This window comes from Acinonyx jubatus, chromosome C1 (genome assembly GCF_027475565.1).
Source record: "Acinonyx jubatus isolate Ajub_Pintada_27869175 chromosome C1, VMU_Ajub_asm_v1.0, whole genome shotgun sequence".
Classification (NCBI taxonomy): domain Eukaryota; kingdom Metazoa; phylum Chordata; class Mammalia; order Carnivora; family Felidae; genus Acinonyx; species Acinonyx jubatus.
The window spans coordinates 51,700,367-51,714,969 of NC_069381.1; the positions used below are offsets into that span (position 1 = coordinate 51,700,367).

Sequence of the window (14,603 nt, forward strand, 5' to 3'; positions counted from 1 at the left end):
CAGGTCTAATCCTTCCCTCATCACAGTGGAGCCCTGGGCTGGCCTGTTGCCTCACTCCTACGGGGCCCACCCTGGTCAGCCCACCCCGGCCCATGCATGCCTGCTGATGACTCCCCTCTACCTGCTAGGGATTCCAACTGCTCCCAGGCTATGATCAAGACTCAGGCCCAATATACTTCTCTGATTCTTGGGAAGTACAGACAGGCAAGATACTGGCAGGCAAGGGATCAAAACTGGGAACCTCTGCCAGATTTCACACAAAGAACCAGAGCCTGCCTCATAAAAAAAGGCAGAAGTGGTTCAGTCCCTCGTGCCTATATCTAACAATGTCCAAATTAATGTCAAGTTCTGCAGATGAACTGCAGATTCTAAGACACAGCGTCCGTATCTAAAGAAGGGCTAAAATTTATACCATGTAATTTACATGAGCTGAGGTAGTGTGACTAGGAACATGTTCATTAGTGACTAGGAAGTGCTTTACTTTCTGAGTCAGGCTGGGATGGTGTTGATTGTGGTCTAGGGAATCCTTTGCACATGCAAGATTCTGGGCCACTGTTTATTACAAAGGCGGAGGGGGGGGAATCTTACACAACCTTTCCCAGTGCCCCCAGGGATGCTTATATATATTAAATTTGGGGAGCCCCAACCTTTCCCCTTGACCCCATCTGCTATCCCTTTCCACTCTCTCACTCTGCTCTAGCAACCTTTGTCTTCCTACTTGAACACTCCAAGCATTGACACTGGATCCTTGTTCTCACTCTTCCTCCTGCCTGAGATTCTCTTCCCTCACTTCCTTCAGGACTTGCCTTATCAGAGAGCCTCTTACTGACCACCTTTATAAAATGGCACCCCACCCCATCATCCTCTGTTTCCTTATCATGATGATTTTTCCTCTTAGAGCTTAGCATCAGACCTATTCCTTAGGTTATGTTTATCATCTGTCTGCCCCACACTGAGTGAAAGCTCCTTGAAGACAGAATTTCATTTTGTTTGCTGTTGTCTTCTCAGTTCCTAGAACTGCCAAGCTCCTCGTAGGCCATTGATAAATACTTGGTGGATACATATTAAACTTCACCTTCAATCCAGTCTTTTGAGAACACAGTCAATTAGGTAGAACATCGTTAGTCACATTATACAGTTGAAGAAACTGAAGTTCAGAGAGGTTAAGTGACATGCTCTGTGTCACCAAGTAGTTAGAGACAGAGCAGGACCAGAACCCAGATATCCCGAGTCTCAATCTGATGCATGTGCTGAACTACTCGTGTCTCAATTCTTCAGCATGTCGCATTGCCTTCAAGACCACCCTTACATGGAGCATTGACTCCACTTAAACTTGATTGATTTCACTCATGGACTTGTCAGAAACTGGAATTTAGAGGTAATAGGCACGGACTAGGGTTTTTTAGTAAAAACCACTTTTCAGTTCCCCTAGCCTTCTACTCTGAACTCTTGTTTATTCCAGGTCTAATGCAGAAAATATACACACTAAAAAACAAATTAAAAATAAACGATAAGTGAGTTAGAAACTGCCCAGGGCTGTCAGGAATTTATGCTCCACGCTATGTGGGTTTTGGGTAAATATTTGCTTTGCAAGTCAAGGAGCAATACGTATTTACCCAGGCAGTCTCCGGCTGAAGGGCACATATGCTACTTCTGGGAGCTGGTACAATTTCTCCAGGGAAGTGTGCACACAGGCTGAAGCACCGTGGCATTCTGCAAAAAGGAAGCAACTTGGCGTTGGGAGACCTGGGTTCTTATTTGAGCTCTGCCCCTCTCTTGTTGGGTAAACTGGAAACTTTCATTTTTAGTAGCATCTTAGGACTTCAAGAGAGAATATCAGTAGTTTTTCAATCAGTGAGTGACTCAGGAGAGAGAGAGAGAGAGAGAGAGAGAGAGAGAGCGAGCTGTAGTGGTCTCTTTTTCAGTCTTTTCCACTAAGTCAACTTTTCCCCCCAACTAGAGCATCTCTTTTTCAAAGAGCTTGTAACCAATGTCAAAACCTTCTGAGAGCCTTTACTCTGTTCTTCAACAAGAACTAGTACCTGTGCCCAGGACCTCTGGGCTTGTGGAGTAGGTGGTTGACTATGTGGGGTGATGTGATGGGGCTAAGTGCTGAAACACATTTATTCAGTAACTATTTATTGACCTTCTGCTACACTAGGGAACAAAGCTCAGACCCCAACCTCATGAAGTTTAAGGTCTGGTAATGGAGAAATGGTTAAGGAATCAGGCTCATTTCATGCTCCCAGGACACAGGTACAGGAAGCTATATCTATAGGAGGGCGAACTAACACAGACCTGTTAACCTTAAAAAAATAAAATTGCCAGTTATTTATCAGCAAAAAAGGGTTTATTTGGGAATAACTGAGAATTACAATATAATGTACAATATACAATGCAAGCTATGACACAACCATAGGCAAATCCACAGAACAAAGGAGAGGATGGCTCTTTTATAGAGGAAGAGGGGAAGGTTGGTTGTTATAAACAAAAAGTCCATTGGAGTAAACTGGGAGTTTGAAGCACAGTGGTTTTTCATTGGCTAAGCTGTGACAGGCTCTTATTGGCTGGGCTGTTGAAGGGGGGAGGAGGAAAAATTTTCTTCCTCCTACTGGGATACTAAAGTGGTAACCTCACCCAGATGGTTTCTTCCTGTTGGGTCTGCAAATGACAAGGAATGGGAGGCTGTGAGTGCTTACTCCTGCTGGCCTCCTGACTCCTTTCTAAATGAAGTTTCCTTTTTGCACACCTGCTTTGAGGGGGAAGCTTCTGGCAAACCTTCCAAACTGAGATGTGAAATTGGGAGAGTAGAAGTTATTCAGGCAAAGGTGAGGAGGGGGGCTGAGGGTATAAATGCGTATAAATGAAGAAGGTGAGGTGGGGGTATATCAATAGGGGGGCTGAGTGGCTAAGTGGAGAGTGTGAAGGGACAATGAGGTCTGAGAGGCAGGGTAGTGGGGCAGGTCTTGGCCAGAGCCTTGTGAGCCATCTGTGCCCAGGGTAGTAAGGAGTTTCTGGAGCTGGGGAGTGTCACATTCAGATATGCATTTTAGGGAGACCACTCTCACTGCAGTTGGGAACTCCCTCTGGAGGAAGGCAAGGCTAGAGGACCAGATATGGCCTAAAAGGAATAATAGTGCAGAAGAATCTTGACTCCAAGAGCAGGTCCAGGCTTTGGAACTTCCAGAACAAATTTTGGTACCTGTCCTTTCTCCGACCCGTGTTGTTCCTTGTTTCCATGTATCACAGCATTCTCAAATTTGATTTTAATAAATTCTGGGGCTTTTGTCACATTAAAGCAATGGGATCCAACCTTTTTGAGCATGACAACCCTTTGTTAACATAAGACTTCATCCCCATGTCACAGTCTTGTGATTTTAGTATAAGTTAATTGAGAAAATACCTGAAGAACCAAGCCTGTAGTAGATGCATGCACGCTTGAAAATTTTGCCCACGTATATGTGGGAGCCAATATTTAGCTAGTCTATTGACATGACTGTTGCAACATATGGATCCCCAGAGCCATTTGAAGGAAGTCTGCATCCCCCCGAGGGATTGGGAACCACTGCTCTGGAACATGTGTGTTAAGAAGCCACATAGACATCTGTCCCCAGAGCGCAGTGCATGGCTGCCTTCTCTGTAAACCATGGGGTGCATAAACTCAGCTGGTTCTAATTGCACAGGGCATGCCATATTGTTGCCCAATGTAATGTCAATTTTTATTTATTTGTGTTTGTGAAAAGCAGGGCTGATTAGACCACTTAAAACTACACAGGCTGGTTAGAGCGGGGCTGGCGTTAGTGATTTCAGCTGCCCTCTCTAAAGTCATCAGCGCTCCCAGCCCTCGGCCTCCCTCTGAGAATGTAAACTTGGGGCCTTGTGCTATCATGATTTCTATTTCATCCTGACTCTTATAAACTACCATATAAAAAGCAGCCGCGGAAGGTTTTGGGTTTTTTTTTTTTCAATTTCATTTTGAGGCTTGGAAAATCACAAAATAAAAATAGCCCTGAGAGTGGAAAGTTTGGGGGAGTTGTTTAGCTTTCTTTGAAATGCACTTTGTGAAGGAATAAGTAAGTCATAAGATCCCTCTTTGTGGAGTGCTTTACCGTTTACGTAATTTTTTCACATCCCTTTTCTCCTGTTTGATCCTCATGGAGACCTTGTGAGGATGAATTATTACTATCGTCATTTTGCAAATGAGACAGAAGCTCCAGGAGATTAAGAAACCCGGCCTGGGCTGGGATTATGTGAGCAGATAATGACAGTATCAGTCTGGGTGGACCCTTGCCCCAACTCCTGGCCTCCCCCTGCACTCTGCAGACTCTCCAGAACTCACCTCACCAAGGCCTGGTTTGTGCCTTTCTCCTTCCTCAGAGCCATCGTCACAAAGGGGAGGTGTCCAGGCGATGTCTGAACACGCAAGGTCACTCTGTGCTGGTCACCCAGGGTCTGTCTTCCTATCAAGGGGTCTGCTGCTCAGTGTAACATTTATTTAGAGACCACCTGAGACCCCCTACAGGCTGCCAGCTCGTGGAAGGAAGGCCCTTCTTGCCTTTGTCATCTCCATGTCCTTAGGGCGCAGAGCAGTTTCTAGTACATAATAGACACTCTGTAAATGTTTTCCAAATTGAAACACCGTTAATAAAAAAGTTGTGTTTTTTTTAAATCAGCCTTCTATTTCATTCAATTTATGTCCTGGTTTATGAATTGATCATTGGAAGACTGAGTAAAGTCTTGAGGTTGTTACTTGGCCCATTATTTCCCAAACTATGTTTTGAGGAATGCTATGAGACACATCAACAGATATTCCAGAAAAATGAAAAGTTCTGTGGTCATAGAAGTTTGGGAAATAGTGATTCAGTAAGTTCAACAGGTTTTTTAAATTGTATATTTCCTGAAAGCATAGATTCTTTTCTAGGTCTGGTTCCCTTCAAGATCTCCCCATCTGTGTGAGGTTCAGGCATACCTCTCCATTCTCACAATTGTTTAATGAGTAACTCTCAAACATGCACATCTGCACTCATACACAGAGTTATTTTCCCTAGTGGTCCAGAGTTTTCAAGGCTGCTTCTCTCACAGTGCCATAGTGTCTCAGCAAAGGGCCTCCCTCCCACTGCCAGGCCTCCTGATGGTTGGAAAACCCCATTTCCTCTAGTTCCTTACCTTTAACCTAAAAAGTGCTAACATTCCTTTCATTTAAAGAAATCTTTCCCTGGAGTGCCTAGGTGGCTCAGTCGGTTAAGCATCTGACCTTGGCTCAGGTCATGATCTCATGGTTTGTGAGTGCAAGCCCCACATCAGGCTCTCTGCTGTCAGCACAGAGCCCACTTCAGGTCTTCTGTTCCCCTTTCTCTCTGCCCCTGCCCTGCTCGCACTCTCTCTCTTTCAGAAGTAAATAAATAAACTTAAAAAAAAATAAAGAAATCTCTTCCTGACCATACCACATCCTCAAGCTGTCGCTCCATTGCTCTCCTTCTCTTTGACTTGAAACTTATGTGAACATTGCTCTCGTCCAAGGTCACACCCCCTTTCTGAGGGGTCCTGAGAGACTGAAGACCCATCCAAGCTCCAGAGCTCCATCCAGGATTAGGTGAGAACTTTACTGTGAGTGTTTCAATACCCTAACTTCTCCCTCAGTTTAATTCTGCTTTTTCATGCCCTTCATTGTGTTTATTCTGAGATTATTCCCCCAGTAAGTTTATTAAATGTTAATATCCATATCAGAGTCTGCTTTCCAGGAAATCTGACCCACAGCAGACAGTTCCTGGAATGTCCAAGAATGCAAATGTTAACATGAAACTTTTGAGCTGATTGCTGGCAATAAGAATGCCATCACTCATGGTAGATAAAGCTCATGGTTTCCTGGCAAAAGGAGGCAGTGTGATTGTTAAAATTTTCCCCATGGTAAACTGAGAAGGTATACAAGTGTACTTCCATACAGTGATGGGTCAGGTGTTTGGGTAATAAGGAGAAAACACCCATGAAGAGAATGGAATTGGATGGGTGTGGTTGGAAGCAATTGATGTTTTTGAAGAAAGATAAGGGTGAGTAAAGATTTTGGTAGATTTGTAGACAAAACCAACATTTAATTTCCAAAATAATGATAATGTCTAATGTCTGTTTGGGGCAAAGAGAATAGAACTATAATATGGACAAAAATAGTGTGTAAGTGTGGAGAAGTGGGTGATCAGATTTAAGGCATTCTAAGCACATGGTATTTTTTGAGAAAAAGGTAATGGAACTATTTAACTTTGGTGAAAAGAATAGGAATGGATAAAAGAAAAAAATGCAATCAATCCAAAGAAGGTAAGAAGAGTGGGCATAAGACAGTAAAAGTGGTATGAATAGAAAAGACAAATAGAAAAAAAAAGACAAATAGAAATAAGAGAGTAGAAATAAATGCAAATCAATCAGTAATCCAAATAAATGTAAATGGATTAAACTCTCTTGTTAAAACACAAAGACTCTCAGGCTATATAAAACCAAAATTTAGCACATGCTTTCCATAAAAGACTCAATTATAATGTATGAACACAGACAAGTTTTAAAGTCAGAGGCTAGAAAAAAATATAACAGGAAAAATATTAACCAAGGGAAAGCAGGGTCAGTGAAATTGATGCAAATTAAAATAGACTTTGAGGGGAAAACTTTAAAAAGATAATCACTTAGCATGATACTATGAAGTTCAATTTATCAGGAAGATAGTTGAAAACCCATTTATCTAAGAGCATAGCTTCAAAATATGTAAAGTCTTTGTTAGATCTACAAAGAGTTATTAACAAATCCTTCACTATTTTAATATAGCTTTCTTGGTTATAGATAGATCAAGCAGGAAACAACATTGGCAAAGATATTTGAGATTTGAATAGCACTATTAAAAAGCTTTAAGAAATTGCCTTGGTTTACTATTGTCTTACCCCTGTCTCCACCCCTACTCCTATCCAGATTCCTCCTTTATTCCAAATATGTCCCCGACACTCTTGCTTCTCTTTTATTTGCTTATCCCAGGGAAGCTCTTGTTTGTGTTCTGTACCTCAGTTTTATTCTTTGCCTCTGATTTTAGGCTCTACTCATACCCTTAATGGGGTTTCCTTAGCTTCTTAAGCAAGTCTCTTCTCTTCCAGTATCTTAGTAGAAAGAAGCCCTTGGTAAGCAGGGCCAGACTTGCACCTCTCACCTTTCTCAAACTTTAAAGTGAGTAGGGGCGGCGGGGGTGGGGGTGGGGTGGGCAGGTTCTGACACCACATAAATGCCGGTGGTGAGTTAAGTTAGGTAAGTGCTCATAAATGTATATAGAATAAAAAGAGTAAACATGAACTTATTTGAAGAATTGTCCCCCAGCATCCTTTATGTTCAGACAAAAGTACTTGGTCTTGTCATATCCTAATCCCTAAATGCAGAGAACTTGATCAACCTTCACTCTCCCAGCCCTGCATCTGTACACATTCCAGGTCTTTATATTTCTTCTCTATTTACTCCACATTTCCTACCACTTAGTGCCCTTCATGGGATTTGAGAGTCTGGGAATGCTTTCTCCAGTACGTCTTGTGACAGGAACAGCAGTGACAGATGGAAACCGTTCGTAATATCTACCACATATGCTGGGCTCTCTCAGATGACAGTTTCTTAGAAAATGAAAATTCAGGGGCGCCTGGGTGGCGCAGTCGGTTAAGCGTCCGACTTCAGCCAGGTCACGATCTCGCGGTCCGTGAGTTCGAGCTCCGCGTCAGGCTCTGGGCTGATGGCTCAGAGCCTGGAGCCTGTTTCTGATTCTGTGTCTCCCTCTCTCTCTGCCCCTCCCCCGTTCATGCTCTGTCTCTCTCTTTCCCAAAAATAAATAAATGTTGAAAAAAAAATTTTTTTTAAGAAAATAAAAAAAAAAAGAAAATGAAAATTCATCTGGCAATAAATAACAAGGGCTACAAAGCTGTTCCTACTCTTTGATCCAGTAATTCTACTGCTGGAAATTTATTTCACGGAAATAAGGAGAAAAAAGTAATCTGTCTAAAGATGTTCATAGCAGTACAATTCATAAGAAAGGAAAATAGAAACAATCCAAATGCCACTGGAGAAATGGCAGGGAAAATTTTGACATTATCACAATGGAATACTCTAGAGCTATTAAAAATGACAAATATATACAATAGGCCAATTCTTAGAAATGTACTTGGGAGGTAACCTACAGTGAGAAGCAGCGGACCAGAAAAAATTTAGTGAGTGTCTGTTGCATAAAAGACACTTCAAATGCTAAAAGGTGATAGGATTATCTGGGTCCAAGGATGAGGAAACTGAGGTTCAAGGGATTTAGTGCCCTGCGTCGAGAGGAACTAGAATTCAAGCCTGGATCTCTCTGATTCCAAAGTCCATGTCCTCCTGCAAATGCAGCTCCTGGCTGGTTCAATTTTCTAGAAAAGATAAAAAGAAAACAGAGAGTGATCCAAAGAGATTCAAGTTTATTTTTAATTGTCTTATTAATAAATATTTGTTTAAATTTAAATTAGACAAAGGAGAAATAAAGTGAGATCTGTCTGGTCTACGAAGCTGGACTAGGCAGTCCCCTATTAGGATCTGTGTCATGTAGAAGTCCACGCTAATTATCTCTCCATTGTGCATCCAAATCATTTGAGGGGCTTGTTTAGTTCACACATGCCCTCTCTTCACCCCACCCTCCCATCCTGCAGTAAAACCCTATGTCTATGCCATAATGAGTTATTGTTGCTAGTAGAAACACCAATATTTATTTTTTTTATTTGTTTGGAGTCCAAAACAAAGACTGAAAAATCACTGGTTATAGATTTTCCTCAAACGGTCCCTGTGAAATCCCAAGAGCTTGTATTTCAGATGGGAAGAATAAGTGTTTTCTTATACTAAACGTGCCTCTTGTACAGGTGACGTTGGATGAAATGGAGGATGCATGGTGTTTGTGTGGATTTTAGAGTAAGCGTTCTGGTCTTGGCCCAACTGCAATTGTAGGTAAGAACTATTTTATTATTTTATTTATTTATTTATTTATTTATTTAAAAAAAATTTTTTTAACGATTTATTTTTGAGACAGAGAGAGACAGAGCACGAACGGGGGAGGGTCAGAGAGAGGGAGACACAGAATCTGAAACAGGCTCCAGGCTCTGAGCTGTCAGTACAGAGCCCGACGTGGGGCTCAAACTCACGGACCGTGAGATCATGACCTGAGCCGAAGTCGGCCGCTCAACCGACTGAGCCACTCAGGTGCCCCAGTAAGAACTATTTTAAAGACACACACACACACACACACACACACACACACACAGTCGCTGGGTTTGTCCTCAGAAACTCTTAGAATGGCATGTTTATCTTGCCCTTTACCCTCACAGTTTAATTTTGTAACCAAGGAAATGTCCTGGTTCTTGGGCTAACAGTTTCTCAGCAGAAGATGAACATTAAAAATGTTTTGTTCCTAAAGATCTTGTGCTCCTTGCCTGCTATTGACTGAATATTTGTGCCCCCTAAAACTATATGTTAAAACCTAATTCCCAATGTGGTGATATTTGGAAGTTGGGCCTTTGGCAGAGCCCTCGTGAACTGGGAATAGTATCCTTAAAAGAGAGGTCTCAGAGAGCCCTCTCTTCCCCTCTAGCCATGTCAGGTTATAGCAAGAAGACAGCTGTTTGTGAACCAGGAAATGGGCCCAACAGACACCGAATCCACCAGAACCTCGATCTTGGACTTTCCAGTCTCCAGAACTCTGAGAAATAAGCTTTTGTTGTTATAAACCATCCACTATGCAGTTTTCTGTTACAGCAGCCAGAATGGGTGAAGACATTGGCTTATGCTTATGTTTTGACTCATTGTCCTCTCGTCGTGCACCCAAAGGTACAGTGACAACAGTCCTTCTGACTTTTCCTGAGGCCATCTGCACCTGCACTCCAGCTGGCTGACTTCACTACCTCCTCCTTAATTGTTTCCGATTGGAGAAGCAATTGGATCACATACTTGAAGTGACCAGTGAATAAAGGGTAAGGAGCTGTTTTAAAGTGGCAGCCTCATGGTTCCTCAAGAGTCTATAAAACTAACCTAGGCAGAAATGATAGAGGTCTCCAGGCTCAAGGGCAACAGATACAGAAGACCCTTGTCATCAGAGCACCAGCTTCTGAATTGTCTTCCCATGGGTGCCCTTGGAAGGCACCTTCCGGGCCAGAAGCTGTTCCCTTAATGACTTTGCAGAAGTAGCAAGGTGAGGTTGCTGGGAGAAGTCAGGGAATATGAGTTCCTGAAACTCTTGCAATCGACTGATCTACTGCCCTGCTGTCTTCATGCTGACATGACCACATCCTTTTATTAAGTGGCTGGTAGCTGGGATTTTTTACTTCACTATTGCACATACATAGGAAGGAAACTATAACCATAGGGCTCCAGAGCAGGCAGAACAGATGTGAAAGTCAGGATCTTGGGCAGGGATCACAGGGCAGGAGATAGAAGCCTGTGCTGTACAGACTTCTAAGAGCCACTAGCAGATACAATGACTTATTGGTAGTGCGACTTTGGGCCAGGTACTCAACCTCTCTGACCTTGAAGTTCCTTCTAGAGAATAAGGCTCATTCTTCCCATGTTGCAGAGTTGTTACAAAGATTAGAGAGCATGTGTCTAACATGCCTGGCTATCCATAGCCACTAAATGAATGAGATTTATTTTCATTGTCATTGTGCAATGTTTTATTGGATTCTCTTCCTCTCCTTTTTGCTTCCTAAGGTGAACTGACCGTGAATCAATGGGAAAGCAGGCAGGACAATTGTCACCAGCTGCGATGGCTAATTTTATGTGTCAGCTTGACTGGCCATGGGGTGCCCAGACATTTGGTCAAATATTTTTTGGATTTGCCCGTGAGGCTCTTTTTGGATAAGATTAACATTTGAATCAATAGACTGAGTAAAGCAGATTGCACTCTCTTATGTGGGTGGGCCTCATGCAATGGATTGAAGGTCTGAATAGAACAAAAAAAGCTGAGTAAGATGGAACTCCTGCTTGACTGCTGCCCTGGGACTTGAACTGAAACATTGGCTCTTCTTGGGTCTTGAGACTGCAGGTTTTCAGGCCAGAAGTTACACTGTTGCCTGTCTTGATTCTCAAGCCTGTGAACTTGGACTAGAACTACAACACTGGTTCTCCTGGGTTTCTGACTTTGTGATTATAGATTTTGGGACTTCTCAGCCTCCATAACTACGTGAGCCAATTCCTTACAATCAATCAATCAATCACCCTGTTTCTCTGGAGAATCCTGACTAGTACAGCAGCTTAGAGCTTTGATTTTAGGGGACAGCCTCAGGGAAGACATGCAGAGCCAGGGGAGGCCTTCCACATTGGGAAAGGAGAGCCAGAATGCAGGAGACAACAGCAGGGATGATAAGGAAGGAAGGAAAACTTTGCCCCCTTTTCTTGTTTGCCCACTTTAACTGCCAGACATAGTCTGACCTGGTCTGGCTCCTGTGAGTATTCTAGGAACAGTGCCTGTTCAGCTGAGCCCAGAGTGACCTTAATACGGAAACGGGCAGAAAGAATTGTCCCACCCTCCGTGTGCTCTGAGCATTTTGTACATAGTAGAACTATACCCATGCAATATTCCATCATAGTTTAGTAACATGCCTGTCTCTCTTACTGGTCTGTGAGCTCTGTGAGGAGAAGGATAGGGTCACATCCATCCCTGTTTCCTCAGTGCCTCGCTTAGGATCTGGCATCGTGCCTGGCTCAGAGCAGACACTTCTCTGAGTGTCTGCACTTCTGTGCTTTGAAATTGTAGATTAGTAGTTGGGTGATGGAAACACCTCATTCCTTCCCTCCTTCCCACACATGCGCCTCATCTATTTCTCAGATTTAAAGGAATTTGAACCAAATAGGCTCTTTTGGATCAGGTTGGGCTAGGCTGTTGTACTAACAGCCCACTCTAAAATCTCAGTGACTTAACACGAGTTTATTTCTGACTCATGAAAAGTCCCCTGTGGTTATGGGCGACTCTCCAGGGCGGCTGTTCTCCATACAGTGTCTCCACAATCCCACACTCCTTTGATTTGGTGTCCCCATCATCTCAACATAAGGCAGGGTGAGAGCTTGCGGAGAAAACACATTCTCTCAGCTGTGCTTCAGCCTGGAAGTGCTAGCTGTCACTTCCGCTCACTTCCTGTGGCCAGATCTACTCACATGGCCACATCTAACTGCAAAATTGTTGGGATGACTAGTCTTCTATAGGCCCAGGCAGGAAGAGAGAACTGGATATTGGTGTGTGCTAACCATGCCTACCACAAAGGCTCAAAGATGAAATACAGGACAGCCCAAATTCAAAGTGAGAAAACTACCAAAATTTGTAGATCTTGTTATGATACATATATTAAGTTATTTATTCATCCAACGATATTTATTGAACACCTACTAGATGTCAAGTGTTGTTCTTGGTACTGGGGCATGGCAGTGAATAAAACAAGTCTCTGACATCATGAGCTTACAGTTTAATGGGGAGAGACATGCCGGAAATAGGTATATAAGCTCTCAGAGAGTTATACAGGTTATCAAGGAAAATAAAAGTGATAAAAGGCTATAGAGGGATAGAGGAAGTTGCTATTTTGAATATGGCGGTAGAGGAAGTCCTTGCTGATAAGAGATTTGGTGAAGTGAGGGAGACTTGCCAGTGCACGGGGGAGGGGAGGCAGTAGTGCAAGCAGAGGGAAGACACAGTGCAATGGTAAACTTATTTATTGGGTTCATTCATCAAACACTTATTGAGCTCTTACCACTCACTATGCCAGCTGGTGGTACACATATGAATGAAATCCAGACGGTGGCCTCCAGCAATCCACAGTCCAGGAGAGGAGACAGCTGAAGAGTCAGAAGGGACACAAAAGAGAGAATTGCAATTTCCATCTGGGTGGAGAAGGGTCAGGGAATATGTTATGCAAGAGGTGACTTGATGGTCTAAAGTGGAAATTAGGAAAATCAGCCAGTAAAATAATTGTGTCATATGCGTTATCTACTGCTATGTAACAGAATACCCCAAATTGTGGTCCAACCCACAACATTGTATTATTTCTCATGATTCCGTGGATTGGCTGGGTTCTACTGGAAAATTCTTCTGGTGCATGTCATACTGACGGAGTCACTCATGTGGTTGCATTTAGCTAGGAACCTGGCGTGGGCTATGTAACCAAGGTAGTTTCATTCCCGTGCCTGGTGCTACACTGAGGTGGCTGGAACATCTGGGGCTGACTGGGCTTCTCTTTCTCTCCATGGGATCTCCCATCTAGTCCAACTGAAATTTCTTTACATGGTGGCTAGATCCCAAGAGGCTTTAAGACCTCAAAGGACTAGGACACTTGTGTGGCTCAGTTAAGTGTCTGACTCTTAATTTTGGATCAGGTAATGATCTCATGGTTTGTGAGATCAAGTCTCATGTCAGGCTCTGTGCTGACAGCAAGAAGCCTGCCTGGGATTCTCTCTCTCCTTCTCTCTCTGTCCCCACCTTAAAATAAATAAATAAACTAAAGAAAAAAAAAAAAAACCTCAAAGGGCTAGAAGTCACGGTGTCACTTTCACTGCCTTTTAGTGGTCAAAACTGGTCAAAAAGCCAGCCCAGATTCAATGGGAAATAGACTCGACTTCCATGCCCCCAGGGATGGGAAGAATTGGTACAGATGATATTATCAGACAACTACCACAAACATTGACAATATAGAAAAGCAAGTATGTCTGTGTGCTCCCACACTGTCCTTTCTCCATAACATGAGTCAATGGCAAAAACACGAATTGTCCCACCACACTTACCTGCTGAGTCTAGGATCTTTTAAGTCAGCTGCCCAGGTAGGCTGAACAGAGTCAGAACAAGAGATGAAATCCATTTGCCACCCAGCCATAAAGGACTATAGCAGCTGCCCAAATTGTACCTATGATATAAATATGCTAACTCTGTAGGTATTATGTCTGCAAATGAACTAGGGAAGGGCAAGTGGCAGGATGTGGATGATGCTTTTTGTCCTATTTTTGTGATAAGTAGGCAGTTTTAAATACCAAGGGATATAAAAAATTTTTAAATGATTATTCCGCAGGACAAGGATAAAAAAGGAAAAGAAAACTTTATGAGAGGAGGTTGGGGTAGAGAGCAAGAATGGCTGGCCTAGAGAGAGAGGAATTCAGAGGGGCTCAGAAAAGGAGGCAGGTGACATAGACATGTCAAGGGGTCCTGGAAAAAACAATTTTGGTCTAAGCTCTGGAGACTGTGCTTGGTTTCCAGCCAGAATGAGCTTGGCATTCCCCAGCTTTGGGGCTTGGGGAAATCATCGAGCTGGGCTTAGAGGTATAACAGATTGGAATGCAAAGGCAGCTTTATGTGTCCGACTCAGCTAGCTGAATTCTGCAGCAAACTCGGTACCTGCGTTTGACCTGCTTCCAAGAGGTTTGAATCCCCAAATGTACCATAATGTGTTAAAGTCAGTTTTGTGCTCTAAACTGCTGAGAGTGTTATATTTCAGGCACCTCATCGTAAAAGAAGGTTATAGAACAACAGCTAACGCTGTGCTCATAAGGATAGAAGCAAAAGAGGAGAAATGTATGCTATTGCCTTTGGTGGTGATGGCAATTGAATT

At 43.0% G+C, this 14,603-nt stretch overlaps 1 protein-coding gene across 1 annotated transcript in view; it reads left to right on the forward strand.

Moving 5' to 3' along the window:
• Nucleotides 1-1,660: 1,660 nt before the first annotated feature.
• Nucleotides 1,661-14,603, forward strand: part of ROR1 (receptor tyrosine kinase like orphan receptor 1) — a 466,977-nt gene continuing 454,034 nt past the window's right edge. Inside the window, exons 1-4 of the mRNA XM_053214186.1 lie at nucleotides 1,661-2,828; nucleotides 5,521-5,593; nucleotides 8,892-8,976; nucleotides 9,853-9,995. The gene's annotated coding sequence lies outside the window, so the exon portion shown is untranslated. The remainder of the gene's footprint in view (nucleotides 2,829-5,520; nucleotides 5,594-8,891; nucleotides 8,977-9,852; nucleotides 9,996-14,603) is intronic.